Raw genomic sequence first — 25,560 nt, 5'->3', positions numbered from 1 at the left:
CAGTGTTCCTGTGAAGTTGTACCAGGTAATACTTGGAATATCCGAAAATGAGAGAGAGAAAAGAGAACGAACACACAAGTCAGTTAGAGTGCTCGGCTACTGACATAATCCTTATCATTGGTATTATCAATAGCTTAGGTTTCTATATCAGATATTGCTTCGCTTACCCTCACTTGTAGGATACTGTGCCTCACCTTAACCTGGCAGGCAGCTCAGGGAAGGAGGCCCCGCTCTGTGGAAAATAAAATTAAAAGTCACACCTAGCACTATTTTTAGGGTGACATTACTAATTATGCTCCATAGTTACTCAAAAACACTGCGCCATAATAGCCCCACTTCAAGAACAACATCACTTGTAGGCATATGGTTAACTCAGGTCTACCATAGGTTCATATAAATGTTAATCAAACTTGGTGTTCATGATTATTTACTGTTCTCAAACAGTCTTATTCTGATACACAGTTCCAAACAGACCAGACTCATTTTCAAATATTGGTGTAGACAAAACTAGTTATTGCAAAACTCCATAACACCTGGTGTAAAATAATGTAAAATGATGGGTTAAAAGAACAATGGAGAGCTATTCTTTTTCTAACGTTTAGTAACTTCCTTATAAAGTGCATTGAGCAACTGAGAATGTACAAGGTGGTTTACAAGGATATTGCAAGTGGTATTTCATAGGTTGGTTAAGGCAACATATAAAATCCGAAACTTAAAACGACAAACTGGCGCCTTACCTGTCCGTCAGTACCTCATGGCAAGAAGCAGGCTGCCTCGGGAGGTACCGACTGGACCAGGGAGTGTGTTTTAAATATTGTCTCCTTAATCGAAACGGCCGTCTTCCTGACAGGCCCGAGGTGGCTAAGGTAGTGCCTGAAGCGTACGGTAGTGAATGCGCGTGCGCCATGCTGGGGGTTGTGTCTTAGTCCATAATACTATACGCATGCGTGGGAGAATAGTTCCCGTGTATGCGTCCTTATTGATTTAATTGTACACTAAGGTGCATAATGCAACAAGACATCCTGCACAAAAACAAGACATGGAATATATATATTCAATATTCTTAGATCGTGTGGTCTATATAATATAATTATTTGATCATGTGACATAATGCCTTAGAAATTATTCCTATTCATTTGGCAAAACACAGAATATTGTCATTATCCAAATTAATGACAATTAATGGATGGCATGAAGCAACAGGGCACCAAGTTCATATAATTCCCTAACTGCACTGTTTAGGAAGCACAAAAGCGCATGACCATTAAAGCAATATCTCTGTAACAACAACTGAGGTATTCTCGAAGTATTGTGCATGCGTGGTTGCAACTTTCGGGATGTAACTAAGATCAAGGACGCATACATGGGAACTATTCTCCCGCGCATGCGTATAGTATTATGGACTAAGACACGACCACCAGCATGGCGCACGCGCGTGCACTACTGTGCGCTTCAGGCACTACCCTAGCCACCTCGGGGCTTGTCAGGAAGGCGGCCGTTTTGATTAAGGCGATACTATTTAAGACACACTCCCTGGTCCTGCCGGTACCTCCCGAGGCAGCCTGCTTCTTGCTATGAGGTACCGATGGACAGAAAAGGAGCCAGTTTGCTGTTTTAAGTTTTCAATTTTATATGTTGCCTTAACCAACCTTTGAAATACCACTTACAATATCCTTGTAAACTACCTTGTACATTCTCAGTTGCTCAATGCACTTTATAAGGAAGTTATTAAACGATAGAAAAAGAATAGCTCTCCATCATTCTTTTAACCCATCAGTGTACATTATTTTACACCAGGTGTAATGGAGTTTTGCAATATCTACTTTTGTCTACACCAATATTTGAAAATAACTCTGGTTTGTTTGGAACTGTTTATAAGAATGAGACCATTTGAGAACAGTAAATGATCACAAACACCATGTTTTATTAACATTTACATGAACCTATGGTAGGCCTGAGTTAACCATATGCCTACAAGTGATGTTGTTATTGAAGTGGGGCTATTATGGAGCTGTGTTGTTGTTTTTGAGTAACTATGGAGCATAAATAGTAATGCCACCCTAAAAATAGTGGTAGGTGTGACTTTTAATTTTATTTTCCACAGAGCAGGGCCTCCTTCCCTGAGCTGCCTGCCAGGTTGAGGTGAGGCACAGTATCCTACTAGTGAGGGTAAGTGAAGCAATATCTAATATAGAATCCTATGGCTATTGACAATACTAATGATAAGGATTATGTCAGTAGCCGAGCACTCTAACTGACTTGTGTGTTCCTTCTCTTTTCTCTCTCTCATTTTCAGATATTCCAAGTAGTTCCTGGTACAACGTCACAGGAATACTGGTTTTGTATCTTTTCTTTCTTAACACTGAATACATAAGCAGCAGCAATATGCAGTATTCTATCATTTTTTGGTCCTGAAGAAAGCCACCGATACAGAATCTGATCATATGGCTGAAACATGTTGACCCTTTCTCAATAGTAGTTGTAAATCCATACTACTTATTGCACTGCTTTTTTAATCCTGCCAGGGAGAGCACGTGAATAAAGTACATTTTGTGCATCAATCTAGGCAGGTTAACATGCACTATACCTTCCACCACATCACTCATTTTGTGCTGCACCCTCACTACACCATAAACTTTACAAATGGCATTTTAACATCCTGTCCTCATGGTTATACATCTATGAAAATATCTCTGAGCTCCTTCTTCACAGTGAAGAAGTTGTAGATCCCAGTAGGACTAGGTTTTCCTACTGGTAAGGAGGAACCCATATGATGAAACATGTCACCCTCAGGTGAATGAGGGTTCTAGTCCTTAAGGGATACATTTCCTCACCTTTCTTTCTTTAGGTTACACTGCAAGTATAGCTTAGTGAGAAATGTTTGGGCATAGATCACACTTCTGTGCCTACTATAGGTCCTTACAGTGTATGTCTTAGACCCAAGGTGATAGGGTTTGGCTAACACAATCATATCAGCAATGATTAGGGCACAGCACCAGGCGGCCTAGATTTCTACATGATGAAATGGAATATTTGGTAGCTCTTTTTTGACTTGAGTCTAACACTTGCAATGGTGCATGAACTACCTGTCAGAACAACTGGGTATTAGATGGCAGAGCATTCTTCAATATAAGGATTTGGATTGAGACAAAATGTTTCCTGTGTAGGAAAGTTAGGATCTGGTACAGTTTTCCAAAAAAGTAACACTCAATTAGAAAATGGAAATAGGCAATACGTTATCACTGTCATCTCAAAGGAAGGTGTGGGAGCCAAACGTTCGTAGAGTAAGCTTTAATTTAAAAGTAAAAGTAACACTTTATGCAAAATATATATTTGCAGTATATAAATGGCAGTCTTCGGAAGAATCATTTGGATTTAAGATTCAGAAAACAGAGATGCGACTGCTTAAAGATGGTAGGAGGAAGAAATAAAATTAAATCAAAATCTTGCTTGTGGTTACAATGCCTTCAGAACAATGTTATAGTAGATATTGCATGCTATTCCAATACAGTATGTTATGGACAGAGGGTTCCCAGACTTGAGAGAGCAATTTATATACAATAGAATTATTCAATATAGATTGAAAAGTAAAGAAAAAGAAGAATAAATCACAGGTATGATGTTTTATTCACAACGCACTCTAATCAACCTTTGTATGGTTAAACGTTATTCATCAAACTTTTTATATTTTCACACATTTTTTAGTGCCCACATAGGTGGAGGGGAGGGGAGTGCTGTGTGGGATTTTGTGAAACAGTTGAAATTCAGTCTTCATATACAGTATAAACAGTACAAGTCAAAGTTCATGTATATATTCCTGGGATGGTCCCCTTAAAATTGGGGCCACACGAAAACATGCATATGTCAATACATTATGTACAATCAAACTCCCAAACAGCTGTATAAATCCTGCTGACGATAGGAGTTGATGGGGTAGGCAAGCGTAGTCGTCTACGTTTCGACCCTAAAGACATGTAGGGTAAATGGCCCTTACAGCGCGGGTCTTCATCAGGACAAGGGGAAGGGTGAAGCTGCTCGCGTCTCCCGTAACCAGGAAGTTTACAGAGAGGGGGCGTGGTGTTGTTATCAGGTGCGTTAGAGAGTGAGAAAAGACTCCCGCTATGCGGTTGCTAAGTAACCTGTAGCATTTGGCACGCTGTGTCATACCCTCATAATTATGTGGCATACTATGCGTATATAATCAACTCCTATTAAGTCACATTTGCGTGAACCTGCCAGACAGGGTGGTTAAAACGCATGACATTAGAATCGGTGGAAAATAGTGGAAAACACCCATGGGCATGAACCTACCAACAAGGTGGTTTGACGCACAACATTACAACTTATGGTTTGTTGTGGAAGTGACAGATGCTAAATTTTACAGGCCTCTTTCACACAAAGTAGTAGTATAGTCACAGATCATAGATTGGACAGGTTAGGAGATTTAGAGAATAGCCAATTGGGCAAAGCTGCTCTCAGACTCATTTAATCCATTTCGTACCGAGTCAAAGAAATCAATCCATTTGAGTTCCCTGACATTAAGAATGGGAGCTATGTTACCTCCTCTAGGGCCAAGTTTTACCTGTTCAAGTACAATCCACTTGAGAGTTTCTGGTGAATGGTTCTCTTTGATACAATGTTCACCCAAAGGGGCCCCATCTACCTTGCACCTGACACGGCTACAATGTTGTAGAAAACGCATTTTTACACGTTGTTGTGTTTGTCCGACATAAATTAAATCACAAGGACAGGTTATACAGTACACCACATCCGTGGTGTTACAGTTTGTGTGAGATTTTAGTTTTATGCGTTGTTCCTTGAAAAGGAATTCCTTTGTTTGAATTGTCGATGGACAGGCCTTGCAGTTGCCACACTTGAAATGGCCCACAATCGGTGGAAGGTTCCATAATGAAGTAATAGTTGGTTCAGATCTGTTCTCTAGGAATGAACACACTACATGATCACAGATATTTTTGGCCTTTTTAAAAGAATGCAAGGGTAGATTGTTACTCTTAAGGTCTTCTGAGATCATGGTCCAATGTTTGTTTATTGCTTTTTTGATAGCGTTGCTTTTAGTAGAGAAGGTAGTTACACAAATTAGGCGCTGTTCTTCACTCTTAGTTCGTTCATTGGTTTGTAGCAAAGTCTCTCGGGGGTTAAACCACGCTCTCTTCCTGGCCTTCTTGGTCAAGCGTTTAGGATAACCTCGTTCTATTAGGCGATCCATGAGATTCCCTGTTTGCTCCATGTAATCCTCTTTTTTACTACAATTGCGGCAAATTCTCAAAAATTGTCCGAATGGCAAGTAGTCCCTAAGGCCCCTCGGGTGATGACTGGAATACTGAAGTAGTGAATTTCTCTCTGCCGGTTTCCTAAACAGAGTTGTGTGCACTACTTCATCCTCAACAATGATGGAAAGATCCAGAAAGTTTATCATTTTCTTGTCAAACTGAATAGTAAATTGAATGTCCTGTGACCTCATGTTCAGCCAGGTGAAGAAGTCAGTAATCTCTGTTTCGGTGCCGGCCCACACCAAAAGGATATCGTCAATGTAACGCATCCACAATTGTATGTTTGACCTGAACGGATTGGAGTCATTGAGTATGAAGGTATCCTCAAAAGTAGACATAAAAATTATCGCTAGATCGGGGGCAAAGGCAGCCTCCATAGCGACTCCCTTAGTCTGGAGATAGAAACAGTTCTGAAATAAAAAGAAGTTTCGCATCATCGCTATTTTTAGTAGCATAATGATAAAGGAGGTGGGGACACGTGCCGGTGCTTCACGCCTGAAAATAAGGTAAATCGTTGCCAACGCGTACAAGTGTAGTGCCTCCTAGTACCATAGAATGTAACCCTAATCAAGTCCTCTCACGTCCCCAGATCGTTTAACGAGGTGGATTGAGACTCCCTTGACGCCACCCTTCCTGCGACCCCGGCCAGGTAAATTCTTGTTTGCTAATATGTCCAGTTTGAGGAGCACATGTAGTTCGATGGCCCCTCAATGTATAGTCCTCACCTAGTGTATGTATTTTAATAAATTTGCCGAGTGGTTTCTCCGCTATGGCATATTAGGGATTCTACACGGACCCTTGAGCCTGATTTAGCTTTTTAATCTTTTTACCCTAGGAGGCCTGCCCACCGGCCCCCCCACACTTTCCCCTTGTCCTGATGAAGACCCGCGCTGTAAGGGCCATCCACCCTACATGTCTTTAGGGTCAAAACGTAGACGACTACGCTTGCCTACCCCATCAACTCCTATCGTCAGCAGGATTTATACAGCTGTTTGGGAGTTTGATTGTACATAATGTATTGACATATGCATGTTTTCGTGTGGCCCCAATTTTAAGGGGACCATCCCAGGAATATATACATGAACTTTGACTTGTACTGTTTATACTGTATATGAAGACTGAATTTCAACTGTTTCACAAAATCCCACACAGCACTCCCCTCCCGTCCACCTATGTGGGCACTAAAAAATGTGTGAAAATATAAAAAGTTTGATGAATAACGTTTAACCATACAAAGGTTGATTAGAGTGCGTTGTGAATAAAACATCGTACCTGTGATTTATTCTTCTTTTTCTTTACTTTTCAATCTATATTGAATAATTCTATTGTATATAAATTGCTCTCTCAAGTCTGGGACCCCTCTGTCCATAACATATATCTACCCAGGTCCCTTTGACTTTATGGGTTCAACCCTGTTCCTTGTAACATTCCAATACAGTAGTCACACAGTATAGAAATACAGATTTCACGAGCACACCCTCCATCTAACACATTGTAAAACTACTTTATCCCGCCACACCATGTGTGACGCATAGCGCCTGAATACTAGAAATTACGGTCCAGATTCTGGGTGTCAGGCAATGCTGTGCAGCACCCAAAGATGCCGCGCTGGGGTGTGTAACAGGGAATGAGCGGGAGAGCGCCATATTCACATAAGAATATCTCTCTCTTCCCTCTCCCTAGAGCCGCCGCTGATTTCAGATGACGAGTGCCACACACAGACCATTGTGCTATAGCACTGGGGAGTGTGTGTGAGTCTAGCATAGGTTTTGTACAGGAAGAATAACCTTCCTGTACCAAATACTATGCTTAGGTAAGTGGAAATTATTTTCCTACTTTGTAGTGTGCTGTACAGTGCAGCACACACGCAAACTAAGAAAAACACGGAGAAATTAAAACATTTCTGTTTAATGCCTGTTTTTTAGAGGCATTCATTTTTGGCACAAACCTCTTTCTACTGATGTTTGAGAATAGGGTTTAGCATCAATAAGCATGGGTGGTAGCATGAGTAGGCCCATGTACCCCCATATAATGTCCCCTTGACGCAAAGTAATGCAAACTAGTGTTTTGCACTGCTTTGCAATGCTTTGCCACACAAACCTACACAAATATCAATTTGTGTTGGTTTGTGAATTCTAAAAAAGGTTTAGCATCACTTTATCGTTACATACAAAAGTAACGCTAACAAGATGCTAAACGTTTGAGGATCTGGGCTTCCATATCTCGATAAAAACAGTTGCAACTAGGCTTTCAAATGTGGCATCCTGACAACCAACAACACATGTAGCATAAGTATTAGCACATATAATCTATGTTCAGGACTGTGTGCTTCTTCAAACATGTGTGTGTATAGCAGGTGTGTAGAATACATTAACAAAGAACTGACTAAATCAACTTAAAAATAAGCTCAGCTTAAAGACAGACTGTAAATTAGGGAACATTTTTATTTTTTGGCATTGATTGTTAACAATTTCCGAAGGGATATGGTCATATGGCTACCACCACGATGAAATTTGAGAGTGCATTGGTGATTAACAAGCCTGTGACTGTTAACATTCAGAAGTTCATATGAGTGCCTACATATTGTAATATAAAGTTAGAATTATTTTTTAACATTGCTTTGAAAAAAATGGCTATATAAATTGCACTTCTTTGAAAAGTTTGTGAATGCTATATTCTTCTAGACCCTGGACGGTGGTGGTCTGGCACACGATTTCCATGCACAAGAAGTAGTGTTACGGTAATCGTAGCTCACAGGAGGCGTGCCAAGTGGACAATCGTCGAGAGTCCCCGTAACCAATTTGAAGCCATCTTCGGCGCAGCATAAGCCTCCATTTCTGATTACACGAGCACTGTGATCATACCTACAGTGCAAAAAAATTAAAATTAAACATGAAGCAGTGTCAACAAAAGGTTATATAAACAGGTTCTAGTTTTGTGGAGTGAGAGGAAGAGGAGTTTGACAGATAACACATACTTAGAAAACAAATTCACAATATTCACCCTTTGGCCAAGCTAACCTTATGATGTACACAACAACGGTTTGGAAATAAAACTATACACTGAGCTTCATGAGCTTCCAAGAATTATAAAGATATTTTGAAAGTCAAGCATTGTTGAGTTCACATTTAAAGATAGAAAGAAACAGATCTAGTGAAACTGCTTTCATCAGAAACCTAACATATCATGCCGTGCTCATGACCTCACCACCAATGTGGTAGATGTTGTTACATAATATATAAGCAATGTTACAAATCTGATTACTAATTACACTAGCATTAACTCTTCCATTGAGACAACAATGAATTTAGTGCTATTGATTTTTTGAGTATATCTGATTATGTATTGATGGTGTGCCTTCAAAAGATTTCCTAATTGGCTTACTTTTGTGAGGTCAGAAGCATTGAACTTGGTGTGTGGGGCATGGTTTTGATGGCTGTTGTGCGAGTTTGGATTGTGGAGCAAACGTGACCTTTCAGTGATTTTTCGGTTTCAATTGGTAACAATAAGTATATACTACACATTGGGAATTGCGGTGTGGTTTGAAAAAAAATATATGTTAAGGGGTTCTAATCAAAGGTAGACCCTAACTTAACTTCTTGAATTTATGGCGATTTGTAATCTTATACCACATCCAACAGTTCGGCTCTGGGTCTGACCTAAAGCCAAGCCCTGTACTTAAGCCACAGAAGATGGGCAACATTAACTTCACATGACCTTTGGTTGGGGTTGGCCGCAGGGCCAGGCTTACAGCCAGCTAACCAGAACTGTGTTTGGTTTTCGGCCATCTACAGCAGAAGCAGAGTTCAGCTGCAGGCCCTAGAATCCAGACACATGCTGCAGCCAACCCACCATGGGCTGCCTACAACCCAGCAAAAGAAGAAGGTGATCACCCTTTTATTGCTTTTACAAATTTCTTTTATTAGTATTTTTAAGAGGGTGTTGACCCTGACAAATGCCTTGTGAACTCTTGCAGACTCGTGGAGCTATCCTGTGATGTGTTAGAGCTTACTATTGGGTTTACAAACCCCACAAGAGGTACAAACAAGTTCTAATACCCCTTGACTGGGGTTTACAGACCATGGGGGCAGGGTTTGCAGACCTTGGAGCCATGCTGTGGTGTGTAAACCTTGTATCAAAATGCACTTTTAAAAAATGTTGATCTAAGGGATAATTTATTTGAACCTGAGCCAGGAGGTCAGGGGATGGTCCCAAGAAAGCTGTGTTGAGGATTGAGGGGCTGCAATCCTGACCAGAAAGAACTTTGCCAGCAATCATTGTCCCATATCATCCCAACAGAGCTCTGCGCTCTGGAAACAAACGCCTGGCTACTATCCCGAGAATTCACAAGACCAGAAGTGGAGGCCAACGATTCTCTTATGTTGCCTCCAGAAGGTGGAACACTCTTCCTGACAATATTCAGTTGGAAGAAGACCATCTGGCTTTTCGTAAGCAGCTGAAAACATTTTTATATCCATCCAGTTAAAACGAGCACTAGCAGACTAGGTTCTTAGCACTGGGAGGGCTCATGGTAGCCATGCGCTTTACAAGTACCTTTTTCATTTCATTTAGTTTCATTTCACATGATGAAAAGTGAGAGAAGGTGCTAAGCTTTGTCCAGGTAGATCACAACCTAATTGGGCGAGAATACCGGTTTGATCTCGGTTAGCACTTTTTACTATATTAAAAAGAGATTCAGAGAACATCCCAGTAACGGTATCCAGCTTTTTGGAGACCTGTCAGCACAGCTTCCAATCTTGTCCCACTGGAGGATTTTGACTTCCAAAATAGTGACTCAGTCTGAAGGTAAAACCTCGGACCAGGGCAGGGCAGCAAATATATATAATGGTCAAAGCCCTCTTAGCATTCACAAAATCCAGCTCTGTCCTGCTTGGAGCTTTTAGAGCCAAAACCAAAAGCTTCAACCAAAGCATGACACCAATATATCCAACTTTGAGTGACCCTCACCAGCCACAGCCTTGGATCTTGCCCTGTTGGAAGGTTTTAACTTCCACTTCAGAGACTGATGACTCGATTTATAGATTTGAAAATGCAATTGTGACAGAGTACCCTCTCTGCCAAATTGAAGGTCTGCCCATCTCATTTAGAGTCTGGTGAAATTTCCGTATGTCAACAACAGAAACTAATCTGTCTCCACCACCAATTTATACCTGCAATGGTACAACAGATTAGGGCCGTCAGAGTTTTGGCCTTTTGTCTACTGACCCTATTTAGAGTATGTGGACAAATGGCCAGTTTTCACTGTCCATCACTATCAGGTAAAACTTAGCTGTAAGGGACTTTGGCAGGCGGGTACTCACTTAGGGTGATGGAGTACTCTACTCCATCGCCATGACACAGTAAATACCTGCCCGCTAAAGTCTAAATCAAGCCCTAAGTCCGTAGATAAAATCTTTGACCAGGATGACCCACTTAGTGTATACTACCTGCTCTATCACAGTTAGACTGGAATTGCACCAAGGTCCTGATCAACTGTGAACAATTGTTTTTCAATACTGCTCTACTTTTTCTAGGTGATTTTAGCTTTCAAACTTAAAAAATCTACATTTTTTGGTTCCCTTTATCCAACTTTGATGATCTTGGTGTCTTTTTAAGAATTCATTTTTCTCTATGTTTCTAAATTGGTTTTGGAATTGTATAATGTTTTTTCTTCACCATGAAATTGTTGGTACTGATTGAAATTCTCACAGACCTCTCTTGGGGTTGGCTGCTACTTGTGCCAACGCTAACAGACGTTGAGTAGAGATTCACTTAGTGCTTTTTTTTACCCAAACACATTGTGCTGATTACATTGGCTTGGGGCTTCTCCCAAATGAATACACACATATGTGAAAGGGATCCAGAGCACCTGTACAACAGGATAGCACCCTTATCGGTCCAGTTAGAGGCAATGCCAATATGGTGGCAGCACCATGACCTAGGAGAGGTCTGCATGTCTATGGGAAATGGTGGAACTAATTACACTCCAGCACCTGGAGCTGGGATAGACCAGCTTTTTAGTGCTGGTTGCCACTAGCAGATTTAACTGTTTTAAAGGAGCAAGGTGAAAGAGGCAGATTGAATCAGACAAAAAACTGCACTGAAATAAATCTGGTTGATTATGTGAGGCATCCTGGGTTGTTCTAGTAAAATTGCACAGGATTAAAAAAACTGCTCAAGTGTACCATACAGTTGCTTCTTTAGTGCTCCTTCACTTTACTTATTGGATTGGTAATTTCAGCAACTTTACAATACTACACACATGTCTATGTACTGGGTGTGCAATATTAACTGTGTTGGTTCATGAGGTCTCTAAAACTTCTATTTGCTTAAATAAATTACAATCAATAGATAACCATATTATTTTGACCCAAAGGGATCTGCAGTTGGGAATCGACTATAAGCATAAACTACTGCAGCTATTAATGGAAACAATGCAGTTACCTGGAGTAAATAGTTGTACTTTATGATGCCAACAAATTTACAATGTACCATCGCAATGTTCTCTATGACATTCTTCACAGTGGGAATCAGAAACTGCAAAAAAAATTTATCTCTCACTTATAGAAAATAAGGGCTACAGAGATGAACATTTTTATATTACCATGCAATATATCGGCAGTCACCGACACACTTCGCCATGGCAAGCATTGCCGAGCAGTTCTTCAGTGACACTCGCACATGGATTATAGCTGGTATGCATCCTTCTTGACCTTATGAAAAATTAAATTAATTTAAATTGAAATATTATGTTTGTTAAAATGTTGGCCAGAATATAATAGGATATCTGCACATACACAAAAAATGACCATCGACAATTAAAAAATGTCTATTAACACAGAAGAAATACATTCAAAACACTTTTCAATATAAACCGTATAATTGGATAATTTTTGTATTAAAGAAGCAGCCCATGCCTCTTGCATGAATTACAATTTATATCCCTTACATTATATTTGAAAAATAATAGTTTGAAGAATTGATGGCTGTCTAGTGACAAAACTACACACTTATTAATATACACATTATCAAAACTCATAAATCTTTGCCTGTCTGACACACAGGATTGGCATATTGATTCTGTACATGAGATTTTATTGAATGCTGATTTACAGGCCCATGCCACCAACTTTTGTTAAATAATCCACATACAGTTGACCTGATATCTGTCTATAAATACTACATAGAAATTAAAATCACTTACAGGTATAGCAACATTTATCTGTGCCGTATTGTCTATATGCCTGCGTGAAAGATAAAAATATTGTTAGCAAGTAATTTGCATTTATCTGAGCTAATATTTCTCATGAGATAATATTCATTTTCTATATTTTTTATTTTATGATATCCCCAGGCAGCCAACTTGATTTGTAAAATTGCAATCTCTAAGAATCAGGACAATATAATAATATAGGAAGTTAGCAATGCTGTCAATGCATCAGGAAGACACCTCTCATGACGAATGAATGCCACATCCTCTACTGGAGAAGAAAGGAGGATGAAGAATTGATGAAAATCAGCTGAGGAATAAAGAAGCTTTGCTGTGTTTTGCCTCCTGTATTTGGTCTTAGTTAAAAGCTGAAGGAGCTGCTATACTGCATCTTCTTGATGAAAGTCAATAATTTCTCAGTGACCTACCAGTGTAACCTCTCTCCACTTGTTCTCTCCCACCTCCATTTAAAAAGTTTCTATTGTATCTAGAGGCCTGTGTAGAGCGATTGTTAGTTTACTATGAAACTGTTTTTTTCAAGTTCGAGGGGTGAAAAAATATTGGTTAAGTAGGAGACTGATTGTACATTTGTACAAATAGGTAACTTTGGGATAGATGTATAATTGTTCAGGTCACAAAGAGTTAGCGCAATTTTCGTGCAGTCCTTTTTGCAAAGAGAAACTTAATTTCTATTCTGATCTAATAGGATGGTTAACAAAAGACGATTTCAGAGTAAGTCACAATGAGGCCTAGCTTACTAATTCTGAGTGGTCAGATTCAAAAGGCTTGTGGTCTGCAAGGGTCAGCAGACCACCATGTTTGCAAATAATTTAGCATAAACGAAAGATTTTTTGTAAAATCAGTCCTATTTCCTCAAAGGAAATGGGGTTGTTGCACTTTTTTTAACAAGTTTTTGAAACAATGTTTCGGGGGAGTAGGCAAAGGTCTATTGGAGCACTGATTAATTCCCTGAAACATTTACCCCAAATCATAAAGAGGACCAATTACATTTTTAGAATAGGTATGACCCCAACTGGGGAGTCTGCAACTTTTCAGTGGTCTGAGACCAGAATTCTAGTTGCAAACCATTGGGATATAAAAAACGCCTTCCAACTTATGAATTGGTAACCATGAAGAGAGGCATTTTGGAAGTCAATAAAAGTTTACTTATGCCTAAAATGGTTTTTGTGCATATGAAATTCATATTTCTAGTTGCTCACCCTCAATTTCGAGAATTGGAGTGTTTATAACTGCCAAATAAAAATTACATCAAGAGCACAATCTAGTACCAGAAGAGCCACTAGGGCAGTGGCTCATGAGAATGCCCTCTTCTGCATACTATTCTGGACCAATCTAGAAATATGATGAAATAAGCCTGAGCTCGATTCAGTACATTAAATCTGGGGCTGGAGCATTGGACTCACCTGTTTCTGGGATATCCTTGGCTCCTTGATTGAGCAAATGATTGTCCCAGTTAAAAACATCTATTGCAAAAGGCTACACATAACCATTCTGAAAGTAAGCAGATGAAGGTCTTTGACAAACATGAGCATAAATTCACATGGGATTGAGGATCAAACATCCACTGAGCCACTGCCCTGCTGCCCGTCCTTGGAAGGAATGTGAATGTTTTTTTTAATGTTCCCACTTTTGAAGGTAACTAGAACAACTCATTGAAAATTTGGAGTGGGAGGGACTGAGGCTACCTTACTCTATAAGCACTCCATTGATTGACTATCCCTGTAAAAATTTCAACATAGTTTGGGACTGATGATACAAGCCCTAGGCATTGTATTAATCGTGTTGCAACATATCACTTCCTTTTTTTGGGGTCACTGACATGCTCCTGTACAATTTCTAGACACTCGCAAATGTCAAAAGTGTGAAACAGCCTAGGTGAGTTGTTCTATGGCGCTGCTTGTAGCTGGCTTGTGTTAGAACATTTTGAACAATTTCAGAATTATAGTGTCCAGGTTAGTGCCCAGGCAAATAATTGCTGAATGAAATCATCACTAAATACCAACTAAAAATAAAACCTGAAAGAGAACTCAAATAGACTCTTGAAAATATACCAACTTCAACACATATAATACGTATCAGAATGTACATCTTTCGTCCATGCATACCTCAGGGCACGTATTCTCATTAGGACATTTCTTCAAGGTTGGCTGGAGACCAGATATTGTGCAAACCAAGGTAAGACATGGGTTGAAAGGATCTTTGATGACTGTGCCGATCTAGAAACAGACAAACAACTGTGAGAAGGTGCACCTAATTTTGGGTTATTCAAAGCAATTTTGAAACAGAAACTTCATGTCACCCAGTCACAATGTTTTTCCAAAATGTTCGGTAACAATGTGGGTATGTATAAAGTGCATGATTTTGCGTTGGTAAAGGCATTCCTTCATGTCGGTTCTCTGTGCACTTTCTGAAAGCTTGACCATTGTCACATTACCAATGTATATCTGAAATATTGTGTAAGTGATGATAAATATGTACTGCATTTTTAAAATGTGCCTATGTGATTAATTTAGATGTGTATTTACCAATGGTATGCTCTGTTTGTGTTTTTCTTCCCCCATATAACTGAGCTGGTAAATATATCAAGCTGTAAACTTTTTCCGCTGTTTAGCAAAAGGCTCTCTAGCAGGGTGCACTGATAGTGGTAACAAGTCTGAACCCCCACTTTAAAACAGATCCAGTCAACACAACAATCACAAGATAAGGCAAAATGTAGGGGCCCAAAAGGTACTTTGCTGGTTGGACACTGACCAATTGAATATAAGATAATGTTTCTGCACACCCTATATAGCAGTGCTGAGAGTAAGTTGAAAGGAGTCATCCATACAATGTGAGGCTATGCTGAAGGGATTGCTGGATTGAGAGGTGTAGGTCATGGGAACGCTTATGGAGTGCAGTTCTGAAGCACATACTAAAGTATTGTTTTACTCTGGGGTTGATGGGATAGTAAAATTGTCATGCAGTGTATTAGCATTGAAGAAATGTTCTAACATTTCTTCAAAGCCTCAATATAAGAACTCAATATCATGAGGGACAAAACAGACACACAAGATTCTGCAGGACAGAAGCAGTTGCCCCCAATCTTTTTTGAAGTTGATGAGAACTTGGATTTTATTAAATCAAGGAATCGCATTATTATCACTAGGGACACATTGTTACCAGATTTGCAGTTTGTCTAGACTGCTTTTATAGCAAAACACACAAGATGATGGCCAGAATGTTGCACTATGGCAAAACATTCACCCCCAGTCACAGTTCTGGGTTTAACACATCGTTATTTTGCTCACCAAGCCACCCCAGTTCAGACATGGCCATATGCAAATCAGTCTGACCCTGTGCCTCATGGGAACAGTCCAGCCCGAACTGCCAAGCCATGTCTTCCCTGGACCGGAAACAAGCATCATTGGACCGGTTTCTGGAAGGGACGTTCTATTGCAGACAATTCTATAATTTTCCTCATTATAATTCATATGGCCTCCAAATTGAACTCACCCGTGGCTGCCATAACTCTGTATACTGAAAAGGCATTCGATAGAGCGAACTGGGAGTTCATTTTTGGGGCATTGAAATGGCACGGCTTCAGTCCTCACATCGTTCTGTACCTTCAGCTGTTATATTCTGCACCCTCCACCTCTATCTGGTTCAAGAGTTATCAATCCAATAATTTTCCCACCACAGGGGAACTAGACAAGGTTGCCCTTTATCTCTACTTTTATTTATGTTAGTCTTAGAACCCTTCTTGGAAAATAAATTGCAGTTCTCCACAGTTTACTGGCGTTCAATTTGAGAACATCGAAATTAAATTTACAGCATATGCAGATAATATCTTATAATATCTATCTAACCCTAACGCGTCTGTACGGTCATTTTTCTCACTATTTAATTAATACTCTTTAGTTTCAGTGTATAAACCTAATATTGATAAATCAGAGCTCTTGCCCCTAAACATATATTGCCTCCCAGATATGTTAAAGATACAGAGTTTACATAGACTTCAAAGGTTTTAAGTGTTTAGGTATTCTATATACAAATAACATTAAAGAAACCATTAAAATTAACCTTAGTGAAATCATCACAAAAATCACGACATTACTGGATAGTTGGTCCCCATTATTTCTGTCTTGGTGGGGTAGATTAGCAACAATTAAAATGAAGTTGCTAATGATAGTTTATTTTTACGTGTCCATGCTACCTGTTACCCTCTCAGTCTCCTTCTTTAAAATTATCAACCGTTCCTTGGTCAGATTCCTGTAGAACAAGCTCAAGCCTAGAATCTCACGAAACCGTCTTCACCAATCCAAAGATTCTTGAGAGGTCAATTTTCCTAACCTTAGACGTTATCTCTCTGCCTTTACACTGACACAAATTTAGACTTCCTTTTCAGCCAACCCACACACAACATTAACTGCTTGGGGTCAATTGGATCAGGCCCATGTACACTATTTCTCATCTCTCAACCCCCCAGGTCCATTTTCTCAACGACATTTGCCCATTCTGTAGCTGTTGCTAAACCTTTAATTGCCTCTTCAAGTTCACATATAGATACTATTTCACAAACTCCTATTTAGTACAATAAGTTCCTAAAACTAAGTAACAGAGTTTTCTCATGGAAAGAATGGATTAACAAAGGTATTAAAACTATTGCTCATATACTTACTGATGGCTCTCTTATGGACTTTTATGAGAACAAAAATATGACATGTTCTCTTATCATGCCACTCATTATCTACATCTTAGGACTTTTCTTCTTCTTTTCTTCTTCTCTTCCCTCAGGACTCCTCCTTGGTCCCACACAGTCAGCCTCCTTCTCTCACTTTAGATCTCTCCTCTCATGTGAAAGCATCTGGTATTTACAGGATTTTGTCTCATCTCACTGATTTGAGAATAAAATCCAAGGCAAAGCTCTTGTGGGAAAGGGATCTTCATCAGGATTTCTCTTTCCAGACCTGGGGCTCCATATGGGCTAAGATTCATACATCCTCTCACTCAGCAAGTACAACACAAACGTTATATTATTTTTACCATAGGCTTTTCCTGATCCCTGAGGACTTTCAAAAGTTCAAGCTGACTGATGATGCAAAAAGTTGGCCTGTTCTTAAAATCAAAGTGACTTACTACATTTGTTTTTTCTTTGTCCTTTGATTAAACAGTTTTGGATGCTCATTTGAGAGAAGCTGAACAAAATTTTGTCCACGATACTTTCTTTTGTATTTTGCACATTTTTTTAGGGGGTTCTTCCCTCTCAGGGGAGAGTGGAAAAGTTTATTGATTTCATAATAGCTATTGCCCTACAGATTATTACCACAAATTGGAAAGATGCCACTAAAATCACTTTTACAGGCTGCTGGAATCTCTTATGTGATCATCATAGACTGGATCGTGCACATCCTATCTCTATTCTTTAATGATTAAAAAAGATTTATTATGGTCACAAATTTAGGACATTCTTATCCAGGCAAGCTGTTTAATAGGTTAATATTGTTATTGCTGCAACACAGCTTATTATATGCTTTTCCTCTTTTTCTTTTTTCCTTCATTCTTTCTTTCCTTCCTCCTCTTACTCTCTTTTTCCGCTCTTAAAATTCTTAAAATGCATATGGTTTTGTAAAACTGGTTATATTTTTCAATTCGGGTTCTAGTTTTTGAAACCGATAAAGTGTTCATATTTCTTTCTTTCTTTACTCACTGTGCTTAAATGAAATTGTTTGAAAACTATATGTATATTCTGTATTTGTGTTTCCATATAATCTCAGTAAAGCATTCTAAACAGGAAAAAGTACCTTCTAGACACATATGCAGCCCCCTGTTCCGTAGGAGAGCTGTGCTCATAAAGCACCCCAAACACCTCGTTTCATAAGAGTGAGTAAAGGCACCAATCAGCAGCACGGCTACCTCCCAATCATTAACTTATGAGAAATAAGTGCCCATAACTATAGATATTAGGGCTGAGAAGTCCCAGACAGTGCAGGGGGAGGCAGTAAGGTCTAGTCATGCACTGCAATTCCTGAGAAACACACTAGCTGAACTGAGAGACATCACCTGTGCAGGTTTAAGCACAGCGACATGCTTCTGTAACAAAAGAAAGACTTATTCTTGCCTGGAAAGCTAACAAGTCAGTGTAGCGAGAAAGAAAAACTGGGGGGGGTGCTCTATAGTTAGAGCAACTAGATGGAGGAGGAGCCACTGAAAGGCATGAGGAATATTTGTAAAATCATTATAGTTTTCAGGTTGAAATAAGGAAATCATTTCTGTTGGACGAGGCACGGCTTGCACTCTAATTACTGCGAAAGAGAAGAATCATGAAGAGGCAATACATTTTTCAACTGCTTAATTACTTTCAACATCTGAACATTTGATAATTTAAATAGAATATACTCTACCGCATGTTCTGTATCATTATATCGACATGTCACTGGTTCTAGAAAAGAACAGATTATTGCACGTTAATCTCAAGCAGTTACCATGCTGTACTTCCAGCAACCTATAAAGACCTTTCAGAGCTATGTTAGTTAGCATAAATGACATCACAATGCACATGTGTATTACCGCATGACTTTTTGTAGGCTTTACGGTTCTCGAGATTCAGGGGCTGCAGAATATGGCCATTAGACAATTGCTTCACTCCTTTTCAGAAACAGACGATACACTGTTATGTCATATTGTATTGAGGTCAGAAATAAAAGTTCTGGATCTACTTACTCAAGAACACCAGGTCCGCCCTCCTCAAATTAGATAAGACAATGGACACAGGCATTAGGAATGCTGAGTGGGAGTCTATATGGTTCAACCCCAAGATTAAATACCGGGGGAGAACGCTAGACATGCACTCCTGGTACAAGCACAGCATCTCCACTGCTAATCAACTGTATACCCTAGGGACACACACCACCTTTGACTCACTTAAGAACAAATACAAGCTAGAAGATATCGAGCTATATAACTTCCTTAAGATAAAAGTGGCGATCACAAAGGCAGGCCTCAACAAGCAGGCCCCCTCAATCCTACAATATGCCACTAATCTAAACAAAACAGGACACCAAACGTCACACCTCTACAAACTACTGAGCCCACCAACATCCAAACTAAACAACAAGGCCATAGCATACTGGGAATCACTCCTAGACAGGAAACTTAGCGAGAGAGAAAAGGTGAACCTCTGGACGTCAACCTCAAACAAGAAAGTCACCACCACCCTAGCCCAAACCAAATTCTGGCTCATACACAAGGCATACTGGCCCCCCGCCCGCCTGGCGTCCATCGGCGTCCGTGAAAACGACGCATGCTGGAACTGTAACAGGCAGAAAGGCGACCTGGCCCACCTAATTTTCCACTGCCCCAAAGTTAAAAGATTCTGGCACAAAATAAGCGAATTCATGAACAGCGTGTTGGGCATCCCCCTACAACTAGAATTCCACAGCTTAGCCACAGACTTCATGGCCCCACAAATCCAATCCAGAGAAGACAGAGACCTGACAGACCTCCTACTCACAGCGGCGGTCAAGACGGTCCTGAACAACTTGAAAGACACCGGGAAGGCGTCCTTTAAGACCTGGTTTAACTGGATCACCTTCCTACGAGGAGCAGACACCATAACCTCCAACCATACTCCCAAAACCCACACTAAGTGTGAAATGTGGCTCTCCCTGGATAACTATCTGTCCTCACTCAAGCCACCGTAGACAACTAGCCGCTTAGTCACTCCATAACCTCCCGAGCACACTGTGCTCCTATCAACATCACAGCCATACATCTCTCCTCCTCTACTCTCCTTCTTTCCTTTCCTCGCCGCCAGGGGAGACGGTCAGGGGCCCAAGACAAGAACAATCACCGACCATACGAACAATATGTAACCCCACCAGCCCAGAATGTCAACCTCTCGCTATGTCTGACCCCCCCCTCCCCCCTACCCCCGGGCGCTCTTTTTGTGACTGTACCCCCTGTATACTGCACCTTGTATATACAAAACTTTTCTTTTCAATAAAAAATTACTGGGAAAAAAAAAAGATGATTCTTCGTCAAAACTGCTGGAAGTTGCTAAGTAATAGTTCACTATCATGGGGTTCAATGCGCAGCCCTGCCTCCTGTGAGGTACCACAAACTGCCCCTTGCCTCTGCCCACTACTTCTAATGATTTAACTGAGCAGTTTTGATGTGAACACAACTTACTTTGTTTTCATGAACACTGTCAGAGCGTAATGCAGTCCTCTCAAGCCTTGCCTCCAGGCTCCTGATGACAGGAGTAAGAGGAGCGAGGCTGATGGGATTGAGCAGCCATCCAGCTACAGAGTGTTGTTTAAAGAGACACCACTGTAGATGAATGTCTGGATTGTGCTTGTAATGGGTGTAGTTCAACGATTATCTCCTTGCACAGGCACACTTTATTTTAATTAGCAGACATACGTTACTGTCTCAGGCAACACACAGTATATCTGATCAAATAGGTCTTTCAGGGTGCACATGGGTGTATCTCTGAGGCCTATGAGGAGCCACACAGAGCAGCAGTAGCAGGATCCTCTGCACACACCATCACACGTGCAATGAAAACAGGTCCTGTCCGAAATGAATGGAAATTCCCTCAGTTTGATTTGTAATCTGATCAAGTATCAGCAACCCTATTTTTGCGATGTAACTCCTTGTGCTGTTTGTTGAAATGTCAGAGCAAAGAAAATCTTTACTTGATTGAATAGCCACTCGCACTGACGGAATTTCCATCCATTGTGGACAGCATTGCATTTGTGATGGTGTTGTGATTAATCATGAGTTTCATGAAGAGATATAATCACGTATATGAATAAATGGGACACATTCTAATAAATAGGGAGACATGATAATAATATGTGACCTTAGAGAAAAGGAATTAAGAATACTTTTTGTTAATCCATGGTCCTGAAGAAGTGGGGGTCATCCCCAAAATGTGTGTTGGCTGCTAACATCGAAATTGGTTACTTGTAATATTGAAACTTGTTGCTAGCACTGAAATCGACTGCTAATATTAAAACGTGAAGGCTGTACAATGAGATAATGCCATACATTGGTTGATGAAACTGACTATTCTTTCTGCCTGTGCAGCTATCTTATTCGAGAAATAAACCAATGTATCTTAATAGCTGGATTGTATTGCATGAAAGAAAAAAGTAAAAGGATAGCAAATTATCTTTTGTGACATATTTGAATTTCAAGATTGTTTTGACATTCAGCTTTCCCATGTTTGTACTCTATCCTCCCTGAAAATCACCCTTATGAAGGCCTTTTAGCCCGCATGTCAGGTTCCATGGTTTTCAAAATGGGGAATGCAGGAAATCAATGTTACGATGTTGGTACAATGACAAGGCCAAAACTGTTATTTTCTCTGTGGAAAGCCTAGCGATCCTATGTAGAAAACAAGATTACAGATTAAAATAATAACGCTGTATATAACTAATGGGGCCAGTTAGAACAATACTTAAACCACTTCTAAAATATATTTATTAAATACCCAATTTAATGGTGTAGTCAGATCTTTAATAAAAATTAAGGAAACATTTAATTTAGAATGTTACATTTGCCCTGTTTAGAGCTCCTGGAGACTAATTTTGATTAACTTTCCGGCAACCTCAGCCTGAATGAGGTTTGAACTAGGGGTGAAATTTCTGCCAGGAGCTATACTATAGGTTGACCTAAATGGGCGGGAGTGTGGGCACCCTTTTGGCTCTAAAATGTCAAATCCTGTCTGACAGGTCAGTCTGAAGCACATGCAAACAGGACAAGAGAACAACTAGTGTGTATCTCCTGTTACTGGACTTTTTCCTCCTGATTTCGTGTGGGTTCAGGGCTTCCTTCTAACTGGATTTTAGTGTCAGATGTTTGAAAATACTAGTGATTATGACACACACACACTCCCCAGTACTCAGAGTCAATGTTTAGTGTGGCCGAAGACTTTCGGCAACTTAGAAGTGCCCTGGTACATAGCATTTTGGGCCTGTTTGCAGTAAGGAAAACAGGAACTTCTGAAAAAGAGGGTAGGGTTGACTCTGGGAACATTTATCCCATTGGGTAAGGAGCACCAAGGAATCACATCCACCCATTAGCTGCTGTCAGAAATATATGTGGAACTCCAAGGAACCTCCTAAAAACACTTTCTGGAAATGTGAAGACCAGAAAAGGACTGGGCATTCTGTCTGTGACCAGAGAGGAGCCCTGAAGGACTGAACTTGCCTTTACCTAGGACAAAAAAGTAGACTCCAAGGGTGAGTTGGCTTGAAAGCCTGTATGGCTACAGGAATAGAACAAGCTTCAAGAAGCCTTTTTCCTGAAGTGCCCTGCTGACCAGCGGCAACTGGACTTGGACTGGACTTTGCTGTTGGCCTCAGATTGATACCCTGAGACACTCTTAGTGCCTTCCTCAGAGGTCCAGGGGGCCTTAGAAGTGTACTCCTGTGTTTGTTAGAGACTTAGAAGAAAGTTCAATATTTTTCTTCAGAAAAAAGGCAGTCTTTTTCTGCATTGGGACTTAGGAACTTTTTCAAACATTTTGACTTTCACTGGCAGGAATCCACTTGTTGTATCCGAACAGGACTCCATGATGGTCAGCCTCAAATTGCGCCTAAGTTCTGGTTTACCACTCCAATTGACTAACATGGGTACTTTGTGTATTAGCACTATTTCTACTTAAAACTTCTTATCACTGGTTCGTATTATTTGACTTTAGTCATTCTAGTGTCATTTTGTTCATCATATTTCACTTTGCTTTTCTAATTTGGGATAGGATTTTCACTTCTTGGTATTTTGCCTTTATAAGTGTTTAGGTGCTGCACAAATACTTCAAACATTGCCCTACGTTAAGCTTTGTTGCTCTGTGCCATAGATACCAGAGGGTCAATCTCAAGTTGATTTAGTGACTTTGAGAATTCACCCTGACAAGAGTTGTGACTATTCCTTGAGGGGGCAGTCAGCCACACTAAATGTTAATCCAATTTTGTGTATGGAGTATGTGGGTCATGTCTTAGTCCCACCAACTGCCACTTGCCCGATCCTTCTGTGACCTGTGCAGGCCCATTGCTGACAGAGCTTTCTGTCTATGCTGCTGTTGAGGAGGGAGAAGGAGGCAGATCAGAGGGAGGGGAGTTGATTGCAGGTTGTTTTTGCTTTAAATGATATGATGGCAGGTAGTTCCAAATGGGGTGCACGGATGAGATTTATTTTCAAATGTATTTGGGATAAGGGGTAGTATCGGCAGAGGTACAAAAGGAGGTGGTGTAGGGCAACAGAAGACTAGGTATGTTTCACATTTATGGGAAAGGCCCATTGATGAAGAAGGAAGAAGGAAGTTAGGTATTCACGTTTTAAAGCAAACTATTAAAGGAAGGTGAGAGGGCATGTTAGATGAAGGTAAACAGAGGACGATGTGCATTTTTAATAGGTTAAAATGGGGAAGTGGAGCGTGACGAAGAAATCCATGTTGTGTATCATTCCCCAAATAACTCCTGTCCCTTACATAGCTGATCATGTCAACATTTAAGAAGAGGGATGCATGTGGGAAGACCACATACAACATCAAACTGTAGATTGAGTAGGTGTCAACACAGTGGTGTTTTCCACTCCAGGGTTTCAAGTCACGTCTTGCACTTATCACTTGCTTATCCAGCACTCTGACATTAGGAACCACCCCTGTAAATTGATACTTGTATAGCGCACTACTCACCCGCAAGGGTCTCAAGGCGCGTGTACGAATACCGCTGTGGAACCCATCCTGGCTTTCCCTGTGAGGTGTCCACTCCTGGGCACCCCCAAGGTGGAGGCCAGGCATCCTCAGCATTGTGGGGGCCATTGTGGAGATTAAGCAAGCTATTGCCCAGAGTTGCAGAGTGGGACCCATGATTAGAATAGGCACCGAGGCGAGAATTATCAGGTCCGAGGAAACTGAGCCCAAGACCCGCCGAGGAGGGAATTGAACCTTGGTCCCGGGCTAGACCTCTGCATCAGGGTCTGCCACTCTAACCATTGAGCCACACTTCTCCCCTGGCCCGAGTCTTAAGAACAGGAGTCTTTTCCCTCACCACTTATGCCCACGACTTTGTGGGAGTGCATTTTAAAAAAAATGTGTATACACGCAAAAACACGTAGCATGGAAGTTACACTATGGATTAAATAAATGTATACATACCACAAGCTCCACAACAGGTTGTCTTGGGCGGTACGAATTTTTCATCTGAATTACATTGATTGGCCTCTAATCCACAAGTCATCGGTTTACATTCAGTTTCACGGGTCTTGGCATTACATTCACAGTCTAAGCAGCCCGTCACGTTCCAGGTAGAGCCGGGCTGTGGGCATTAAAAATACTTTGTAGAGTACTGAATTCCAATCAGCGGAAAATAAAACGAATGCTAATTATTTAGGTAACAACGTAACTTACAGGTCTCGTCCCGCCACCGATGTCACAGCAGCCTGTTCAGAAACAAAACATACTTCAACTACACATTCTTGCATGTTGGGTGAGCATTAGATAATAAAGTATTGAGGATATTTTATGGGCCCTGATAGTTGGGCAAGCATGCCTAAAACTTTTACACAGAACATACTAAACAAGCAAAGAGTTAGAAAAACTTTCTTCAACAACGTTCATCTCTCATCTCACCGAGGTTGATGCAAAGCATGCGTATTTAACACTTAACCCCTTATCACGAATCCAGGGCTACAATTTGAACCTCGTGCAATCACGTTTGCACATAGATCGAAATTACCAGTTGTATTATAATTATCACACTGCCGAGATGTATGGGTTGAAAAGGCGGAGAAAAAGGCAAAACATACGGAATTTAGTGTGTTCAAAATCGTTTCTGTAAATTCTTCCTTGATTTTTTTCTGAAAACTAGGAATAGAAGGCATTTACGACACATGGTAAATACCTGGCCTTGGGGTTATGGTATTTTGCACGTGTGGTAAATACCTCGACCTATTCTGGAAAACTTGTAATGAGGGCCTTGCCTGTGTAGTTGGCCATCTATTGCCTACTGTGAATGGTCTACATTACGTATTAGTAGCAGACCTGAGAGGCAC

This window comes from Lissotriton helveticus, chromosome 1_1 (genome assembly GCF_964261635.1).
Source record: "Lissotriton helveticus chromosome 1_1, aLisHel1.1, whole genome shotgun sequence".
Lineage (NCBI taxonomy): Eukaryota > Metazoa > Chordata > Amphibia > Caudata > Salamandridae > Lissotriton > Lissotriton helveticus.
This window is presented reverse-complemented; position numbering follows the sequence as displayed.